The sequence below is a fragment of the Crinia signifera genome, chromosome 1, assembly GCF_055691185.1.
Source record: "Crinia signifera chromosome 1, ASM5569118v1, whole genome shotgun sequence".
Taxonomy (NCBI): domain Eukaryota; kingdom Metazoa; phylum Chordata; class Amphibia; order Anura; family Myobatrachidae; genus Crinia; species Crinia signifera.
Window position 1 is genome coordinate 40,191,415 of NC_139217.1, and position 10,047 is coordinate 40,201,461.

Genomic DNA, 10,047 nt, shown 5'->3' on the forward strand with positions numbered 1-10,047 from the left:
CTATTTTAAAAGTCGGCAAGAATGCGCTTCCTGCATGCATGTACCTCTTTTACACCAGGGGTATTCTGGTTAATTCGCTCAAATGCAAATTTGCATCCTTGCGAGTGACCCAGATCCCGCCTTGCGGATGGTGGTACGCCGGCCCATCATTCGCAAGGCTGCGAATGGCTGTTTTACATAAACATCCATTCGCATGCCACTGGGACCCTGGGATCGGAAGATGTGGGAGGTGCACGCATGTTCATTAGTAGCCTCTGCTGCCATCTTGGTTTACAGAATGTAGTTTCCCTTAGAGCAACATGGAGTATGCTTGGTAGCTTCTCCACTTTCAAGAGTATCAAGATCTTAAAGATTTGAGAGGATTTTTGGAGCAGGTGACCATGGCAGACCCAGGGCCGGCAACAGAAATCTTGGGGCCCTGTACAATGATATTTCTGGGGCCCCTCACCTAATCCCAAATCCACACAACGCTCTGCTGCATGAGCCTTAACCTTTCACTGCTCCAGATCCTGCTTTCAGGTGTGGACTTCTCTCGTTCTTAGTCCTGCTGGCTTGGCTCCTTCTGCTGCTTCCTGCTGGCTCCGGCTGCTGCTGCCTCCGGCTGCTGCTGCTTCTTCCTGCTGGCTCCAGCTGCTGCTGCTTCCTGCTGGCTTCGGCTGCTGCTGCCTCCTGTTGGCTCCGGCTGCTGCTGCTTCCTGCTGCTGTTGCCTCCTTCTGGCTCCGGCTGCTGCTGCTTCCTGCTGTCTCCGGCTGCTGCTGCTTCCTGCTGGCTCCGGCTGCTGCTGCTTCCTGCTGGCTCCGGCTGCTGCTGCCTCCTGCTGGCTCCGGCTGCTGCTGGCCTGTCACTTTCACAAAAGAATGCTGAGCACTATGAGCAGGCAGGGCAGGTCTTTCGCAGAGTGCGGAACAGACGACCTGTGCAGTAAAAGTACAGGAGCCAGAGACTGAGGCCACAGCACCAGCGGTGGGTAAGGCTGTGTGCCTGCGGCACCAGGCTGTGTGCGCACACAGAGTAGATGGCTCTGGGGCCCGTCATACTTGTCCCCCCCCCCCCCCTGTCGTCTGCCCTGGGCAGACCAATCAGCTTCTTGTTGGCATTTGTCAAATACAATGTATAACATTATAGGTACAAGCTGATTGGTTGCTATGGGCGACACACCCACTCATTAGGAGGATACATACATCTACCCCCTAAGGGACTGACTAATATTTAGGGGATGATTTGCATTGTTATCCCCAGGGCGGGATGTACTAACGGGAAAATGCGGTAAAACACGCGTTTTACCGCATTTTCCTATGTATCAATACCCGTCCGCCCCGTTTTCGCAAGGGAGGGTATCGCCACCCTCTGGTATCGCCGCCCGCCGTCCGCGCGCCCACCCCCTCCCGTCCTCCTGTGATCATCTCCTCCCCCTGGTGTCACAGCCGGCAGGACATCCGGCTTCAGGGGGGAGGAGGAGACACAGGGGGACGCTGGCAGCCGCCGGGAGGTGACGGAGACCCCCGCAGCCCACATCACAGGTATCGCGGGGGTCTCCGTTACCGCAGCCCGATGCTGGCCGCATATGTTAGTACATATGCGGTAGCATCGCGGCGGCTGCCGTGCGAAGGGCGGAGATGTATGTTGATACATCCCGCCCCCAGTCTTATACACAACTTTACACAAAAACATGTCTGCCTCCATCCTTACAGATGGGATGAACCTAGGGGAGTATACTGTGTATTTGTTATCCCCACATTAATGTTGGGACATGGACAGGCGGAGGGCCCCAGTGCTGACACCAGCATTCCTGGTCACCATCCAGCATGATCAGACCCCAGCATCAGGCACTGATGTAGAATTACACAATGTGTCCTTATTGCACTCCCCCCCCCCCCCCCCCCAACCACATGGACATACTGGGGTTAATATCTGAGCACGAGCAATTAACCAGAGATGAGAAATCAGAACAAAAGGAAAACAATAAGAAGCGAGAAGAGCTCCATTGATTTTGCAGCCAGTGGTTTTAGCAGGAGCAGAGAGGTCAGTTATCACCCGTGTTACCATCTCTCACTCTGGTACTCACCGGGGCGGCTGATAAAAGGTATTGAGTGTTGGGACTTCCCCCCAGAGGGCCTGAACCACAGAGCGGAGCTATGTCCGTGTTATCTCCATTAATAATGCACTTCTGGCCCTTTGACATCGTGCCGGTCAGCTGTGCAACCATTCACTGAACCTGAACTTCTAGGGCCAATTAGTAGAACAGATACAGGGGGGGCTACGTACTAAGTGGAGAGTGATAAACTACCAGCCATTCTGCTCCTAACTGCCATTTTATTTTCAAACACAGCCGGTAACATGACAGTTCGGAGCTGATTGGCTGATAGTTTATTTCCCTCCACTTTATCACTTTGTGAAGCTTAATATATCTGACCCATAAAGACGTCGATTTACAAAGCCCTGGAGGGAGATAAAGTACCAGCCATTCAGCTCCTGTCATTTTTGCAGTAACATCCGCAGCCCCTCTCCGCCACACGTCGCCGGCTATTGCATAGATAATGATGGCATATGCACTAACATATGCGATTATTATCGCAACGCTCTTGCATTAAGAGTTGGCCTTTGTCATGTGCCAGGCAATGTGTGAGCGGGTCCCCGGCGGCTCTCTCTCCCCCCCCCCCCCCCCCTGCTCAGGTGGCTGCAGGGGCTGTCAGGCTCTGCCTCCTCCTCCCTGCACCTGGAATGGAGGTGCAGGGAGGAGGAGGTCACTGGCCCGGGCAGGCCAGCCAGAGGCTGTCTGGACAGAGGTAGGAAGGGGAGGGGGGGCAGTGGGGGTCGCGAAACAAAGCCCATAGGCTTATATGGGGTTATTCCAGCTCCCCCACGGCAAAGCCACACAGTGGGGCTTTAACGCATATAAAAATGTGGTAAAAGCCCAGAAAACTGTTTTTTTACCGCATTGTTTGTTTTAGTGCATCCCGTCCACAGCCTGTAACATGGCAGTTAATAGCTGATTGGCTGGCATTTTATCTCTGTCCATTTTATCTCTCTCCGAGGCTTAGTACTCAGGGGTTTATTTAGACCTGAACGCACGGCTGCAGATCTACAGGCTGGGTGAATATTGATAGACTGCGAGTCTGTCCTGGGAGTTTTCTGGGAGTGTCAGAGAAAGCACAGGTGGGCCCAGGCATTTTCATGGAGGGCGTGTGACGTCAGCTCCGGCCCTGACTGCTTCTATGACAGTAAGTCCTGGGCTACGCACAGACCGCACACACCGGAACAATCATTATAGGGTGAGCGGATTGTGGATGGATTTGCAGCGAATTGCCAGTGCAGGTAATATTCGCAGGCCGCGCTAAGCCATCCGCAGGCTGCACAGGGCGGGATTTCCCACTGGCCGGGCGGCTGATAGATGTCGCGGGGCTCTGCAATTTAGCAGCTGTGCGATCAGGTGAGTTGTTTGCTGTTATTTTTCAAATATAGGGCCAGAGGCACTAAGATTCAAAAAGTGATAAAATGGCCAACAACCAGCCAATCAGCTCCATGTCACAGGCTAAGTTTGAAAAAGGTCAGGCAGCAGTTGATTGGCTGGTTGTTTATCACTCTCCATTTTATCACTTTTGAAGCTTAGTGCATCTGGCCCATAGCCTGTATCATGGCAGTTAGTGGATTTGCTGGTACTTTATCTCATCCAATAGGCATTTGTAATAGGGTCCGAGTCATAGCTGCCTACCCTCCTGCATTCTGCAGGAGACTCCCTGAAATAGCAGCATTCTCCCTCTCTCCCTCATTAGTCTAGCAATCTCCCTCATGTCACCTAGCCCACATTACACTGTTACATCATAGTTACCTCCCCTCCTGCATTCTGCAGGAGACTCCCTGATATATCAGCAATCTCCCTCTCTCCCTAATTAGTCTAGCAATCTCCCTCATGTCACCTAGTCCACATTACACTGTTACATCATAGTTACCTCCCCTCCTGCATACTGCAGGAGACTCCCTGACATAGTAGCAATCTCCCTCTCTCCCTCATTAGTCTAGCAATCTCCCTCATGTCACCTAGCCTACATTACAATGTTACATCATAGTTCCCTCCCCTCCTGCATTCTGCAGGAGACTCCCTGAAATAGCAGCATTCTCCCTCTCTCCCTCATTAGTCTAGCAATCTCCCTCATGTCACCTAGTCCACATTACACTGTTACATCAGTTACCTCTCCTCCTGCATTCTGCAGGAGACTCCCTGACATAGCAGCAATCTCCCTCTCTCCCTCATTAGTCTAGCTATCTCCCTCATGTCACCTAGCCTACATTACAATGTTACATCATAGTTACCTCCCCTCCTGCATTCTGCAGGAGACTCCCTGAAATAGCAGCATTCTCCCTCTCTCCCTCATTAGTCTAGCAATCTCCCTCATGTCACCTAGCCCACATTACACTGTTACATCATAGTTACCTCCCCTCCTGCATTCTGCAGGAGACTCCCTGAAATAGCAGCATTCTCCCTCTCTCCCTCATTAGTCTAGCAATCTCCCTCATGTCACCTAGCCTACATTACACTGTTACATCATAGTTACCTCCCCTCCTGCATTCTGCAGGAGACTCCCTGATATATCAGCAATCTCCCTCTCTCCCTAATTAGTCTAGCAATCTCCCTCATGTCACCTAGTCCACATTACACTGTTACATCATAGTTACCTCCCCTCCTGCATACTGCAGGAGACTCCCTGACATAGTAGCAATCTCCCTCTCTCCCTCATTAGTCTAGCAATTTCCCTCATGTCACCTAGCCCACATTACACTGTTACATCATAGTTATCTCCCCTCCTGCATTCTGCAGGAGACTCCCTGATATATCAGCAATCTCCCTCTCTCCCTAATTAGTCTAGCAATCTCCCTCATGTCACCTAGTCCACATTACACTGTTACATCATAGTTACCTCCCCTCCTGCATACTGCAGGAGACTCCCTGACATAGTAGCAATCTCCCTCTCTCCCTCATTAGTCTAGCAATTTCCCTCATGTCACCTAGCCCACATTACACTGTTACATCATAGTTACCTCCCCTCCTGCATTCTGCAGGAGACTCCCTGACATAGCAGCAATCTCCCTCTCTCCCTAATTAGTCTAGCAATCTCCCTCATGTCACCTAGTCCACATTACACTGTTACATCATAGTTACCTCCCCTCCTGCATACTGCAGGAGACTCCCTGACATAGCAGCAATCTCCTTCTCTCCCTCATTAATCTAGCAATCTCCCTCATGTCACCTAGTCCACATTACACTGTTACATCATAGTTACTTCCCCTCCTGCATTCTGCAGGAGACTCCCTGACATAGCAGCAATCTCCCTCTCTCCCTCATTAGTCTAGCAATCTCCCTCATGTCACCTAGTCCACATTACACTGTTACATCATAGTTACCTCCCCTCCTGCATTCTGCAGGAGACTCTCTGAAATAGCAGCAATCTCCCTCTCTCCCTCATTAGTCTAGCAATCTCCCTCATGTCACCTAGCCTACATTACAATGTTACATCATAGTTCCCTCCCCTCCTGCATTCTGCAGGAGACTCCCTGAAATAGCAGCATTCTCCCTCTCTCCCTCATTAGTCTAGCAATCTCCCTCATGTCACCTAGTCCACATTACACTGTTACATCAGTTACCTCTCCTCCTGCATTCTGCAGGAGACTCCCTGACATAGCAGCAATCTCCCTCTCTCCCTCATTAGTCTAGCTATCTCCCTCATGTCACCTAGCCTACATTACAATGTTACATCATAGTTACCTCCCCTCCTGCATTCTGCAGGAGACTCCCTGAAATAGCAGCATTCTCCCTCTCTCCCTCATTAGTCTAGCAATCTCCCTCATGTCACCTAGCCCACATTACACTGTTACATCATAGTTACCTCCCCTCCTGCATTCTGCAGGAGACTCCCTGATATATCAGCAATCTCCCTCTCTCCCTCATTAGTCTAGCAATTTCCCTCATGTCACCTAGCCCACATTACACTGTTACATCATAGTTACCTCCCCTCCTGCATTCTGCAGGAGACTCCCTGACATAGCAGCAATCTCCCTCTCTCCCTAATTAGTCTAGCAATCTCCCTCATGTCACCTAGTCCACATTACACTGTTACATCATAGTTACCTCCCCTCCTGCATACTGCAGGAGACTCCCTGACATAGTAGCAATCTCCCTCTCTCCCTCATTAGTCTAGCAATTTCCCTCATGTCACCTAGCCCACATTACACTGTTACATCATAGTTACCTCCCCTCCTGCATTCTGCAGGAGACTCCCTGACATAGCAGCAATCTCCCTCTCTCCCTAATTAGTCTAGCAATCTCCCTCATGTCACCTAGTCCACATTACACTGTTACATCATAGTTACCTCCCCTCCTGCATACTGCAGGAGACTCCCTGACATAGCAGCAATCTCCTTCTCTCCCTCATTAATCTAGCAATCTCCCTCATGTCACCTAGTCCACATTACACTGTTACATCATAGTTACCTCCCCTCCTGCATTCTGCAGGAGACTCCCTGACATAGCAGCAATCTCCCTCTCTCCCTCATTAGTCTAGCAATCTCCCTCATGTCACCTAGTCCACATTACACTGTTACATCATAGTTACCTCCCCTCCTGCATTCTGCAGGAGACTCTCTGAAATAGCAGCAATCTCCCTCTCTCCCTCATTAGTCTAGCAATCTCCCTCATGTCACCTAGCCTACATTACAATGTTACATCATAGTTCCCTCCCCTCCTGCATTCTGCAGGAGACTCCCTGAAATAGCAGCATTCTCCCTCTCTCCCTCATTAGTCTAGCAATCTCCCTCATGTCACCTAGTCCACATTACACTGTTACATCAGTTACCTCTCCTCCTGCATTCTGCAGGAGACTCCCTGACATAGCAGCAATCTCCCTCTCTCCCTCATTAGTCTAGCTATCTCCCTCATGTCACCTAGCCTACATTACAATGTTACATCATAGTTACCTCCCCTCCTGCATTCTGCAGGAGACTCCCTGAAATAGCAGCAATCTCCCTCTCTCCCTCATTAGTCTAGCAATCTCCCTCATGTCACCTAGCCTACATTACAATGTTACATCATAGTTCCCTCCCCTCCTGCATTCTGCAGGGGACTCCCTGAAATAGCAGCATTCTCCCTCTCTCCCTCATTAGTCTAGCAATCTCCCTCATGTCACCTAGTCCACATTACACTGTTACATCAGTTACCTCTCCTCCTGCATTCTGCAGGAGACTCCCTGACATAGCAGCAATCTCCCTCTCTCCCTCATTAGTCTAGCTATCTCCCTCATGTCACCTAGCCTACATTACAATGTTACATCATAGTTACCTACCCTCCTGCATTCTGCAGGAGACTCCCTGAAATAGCAGCAATCTCCCTCTCTCCCTCATTAGTCTAGCAATCTCCCTCATGTCACCTAGACCGCATTACACTGTTACACCATAGTTACCTACCCTCCTGCATTCTGCAGGAGACTCCCTGAAATAGCAGCAATCTCCCTCTCTCCCTCATTAGTCTAGCAATCTCCATCATGTCACCTAGCCCACATTACACTGTTACATTTTTTGGGGAAAAAAGGAATGAGAGACAGATACATTTACATTGAATCATCAGCACCATTTCCCAGCACTTTACCAAGTATAGTATCTCTTACTAAACGCTTTGGGGCTCATCTATATATGGCTATAAATAATTTTACAAGATTCCTCTCAGATGTAGCAGTACACACCCACGCTTCTAGGTGCCACGTTCACAATCTCTTTTCACAATCTCTCCATATATGGAACTAGACACGCCCCCCTCTATGAGGGTGCTTTGCAAAATTATACTACGAACTATAATCTCCCTGAAACTTGTTTTCAAAAGTAGGCAAGTATGGTCCGAGGTTGCCGTAGGTGCGGGATGCCGAAGGATCTCAGATGTTTTTTTAATGCGTCAATCATTTACAAGGCAAAAACAACCTGGTTTTGTATTTGGAAATGATTGCTGCTTTAAAAAAACATTTGCGTTCTCCCCTCCCCCAGTCTTAGTGCAAAGACCCCAGAGTCTCCGTTTGAGATGTATCAAACCGTATAGAGAAATAAAGTGGCTAGAGAGAAAGTACCAGCCAATTAAAATATGTTATGTTTTAGGCTGTTCCAAAAATGTCAGCTATAAGCTGATTGGATGTCACTGTTTCTCTCTCTATTGTCTGATGCATCGATGGAAACAGAGAAGGTGATTCAACAGCTGGGTTGCCGACTTTTGGTCTGCCCTCTCTGGGAGAGGGCAGCCAGCACCAGGAGGTAGGGGGCAGGGCTGACCGCTGTGATGGAAAAGGGGCGGGGCCAGAAGCAGATCTAAAAAACATGTCATTTGAGCAGAATACACTCACCGCTGCTTGTGCCACTTGTCCTGCTGCCGCTGCTCCTGCTCTCCATACTGCACGGCACTGTGTAATCAGTAGCTGCTCTATGCTGCATCCAGCGCTGCTCACAGGGCCCCGCTGTGGCTTCATTTACATAATAGGTCATGATTCAGCTTGCAGGCTGAAAACCCGAGAGGATCCTGGGTATTTCCGTGAGACCGGGAGAATAGGGAAAAAACCAGGAGACTCCCGCAAAATCCGGGACGGTATTGTTCAAATGGTGGGGGTTATGCGAATGCACATAAGTAAGGGAGGGAAGGGGGGTGGACGGACACTGAGGAACACCCAGCATTTTTTGGGCATCCCCATGAAAATGCTGGGCGTTCCCATGGCTACGCCGGCCTGCCTGGGGCAGGCGGCTGAGGTCACATGACGTCAGCCCCGGCCCTGTCTTCCTCCCGACAGCGGCAAATATAAATCAGTTGAGACTGACTTATATTTGCAACGGCAGGAGTAATCATTCCAGGGGCTGCGGCCATCGAATGGTTTGTCCTGCAGCTGTGGCATGCGAGGGGAAATGGCGGCAGCAGCAGGGGGTGGGGATTCAGCAGGGTGGGGGCACAGGTGCTCGGTAAGTTGCGAGCTGATTAGAATCTAAATGGGCAAGGTCGACAGTCAAAAGGTCGATTGGATGCTTTTCACTGTTTTTTTTAGCTGACGTGCTGACAGGAGGTATTATATGCCCTACCATCCACTACGGTGTGGTGGGAGAATAAAATAGTGTGCCGAGCGCAGCAAAGCACCGTGCCCGAAGCATGGCAAGACATGAGTGCCCATGTTGACTGTCGACATTCGTGTAAAAAAAATCTGTGAAGAACCCCATATCGACCTATGGCAAGTCGCCAATGTCGACCTAATGACCGTCTATCCAAAGATCCATACTTGCCTACCTGACCCTCTCCATGAGGGAGAAAATGCTCTGTTCCTGGACTTCCCTGGTGATGTATGATTGCCATCACCTGTGGTGAAACACCTTTACCTAGCTCCCCACAGGTAGGGATGGCCATCGACACATCTTCCATCGATGGTTCCCATCCATGGCAGTTTATCCCGGAACCATCGATGGCTATAAACCATTCTATCGGCAGCCATCGATGGTTCCCACCATCGTCTACTTGCACATGCGCAGAGGAAGAACGGGGCGGCCGCCCCCGCTGGGAGGTGCGCGCATGTGCAATAGAACTATACCTGACGCGCTGGGTAATAAGGTTTCTGCTGCGCACATGCCCCCGGGCTGGGTGCGTGCGCGGCGCACGCATGCGCAGGAGAAACCTTATTATCCAGCGCATCAGGTATAGTTCTATCGCGCAGGCGCGCACCTCCTGGCGGCGGCCCCCCCGGGCCCGTTCTTCCTCTGCGCATGCGCAAGTAGACGATGGTGGGAACCATAAACCGGCCGGCTGGCTCCTGCTCCGACAAGGACTCGGAGAGGGTAGTATAGCCGGGCAGCTTGCCAGCAGCCAGAAAAAAATCGCCATCAGATGCCATCCATCGATGGTATCAAACTATTCGACCATCGCCTATCGATGCCCAAAACATCGAGCACTAGGTCCCGACCATCGATGTTTTGGGAACATCGATAGTCGATGGCCATCACAGGTGATGGCAATCATACATTACCAGGGAAGTCCAGGAACA

At 50.6% G+C, this 10,047-nt stretch overlaps 1 long non-coding RNA gene across 2 annotated transcripts in view; it reads right to left on the reverse strand.

Annotated features, from left to right (window-relative positions):
* The window catches only part of LOC146080139 (uncharacterized), a 130,679-nt gene extending 121,374 nt beyond the window's left edge, over positions 1 to 9,305 (reverse strand). For both annotated transcript variants that reach the window (XR_014474837.1, XR_014474830.1), the window contains exon 1: positions 8,377 to 9,305. This is a non-coding gene — a long non-coding RNA (uncharacterized LOC146080139). The remainder of the gene's footprint in view (positions 1 to 8,376) is intronic.
* Positions 9,306 to 10,047: the final 742 nt, after the last annotated feature.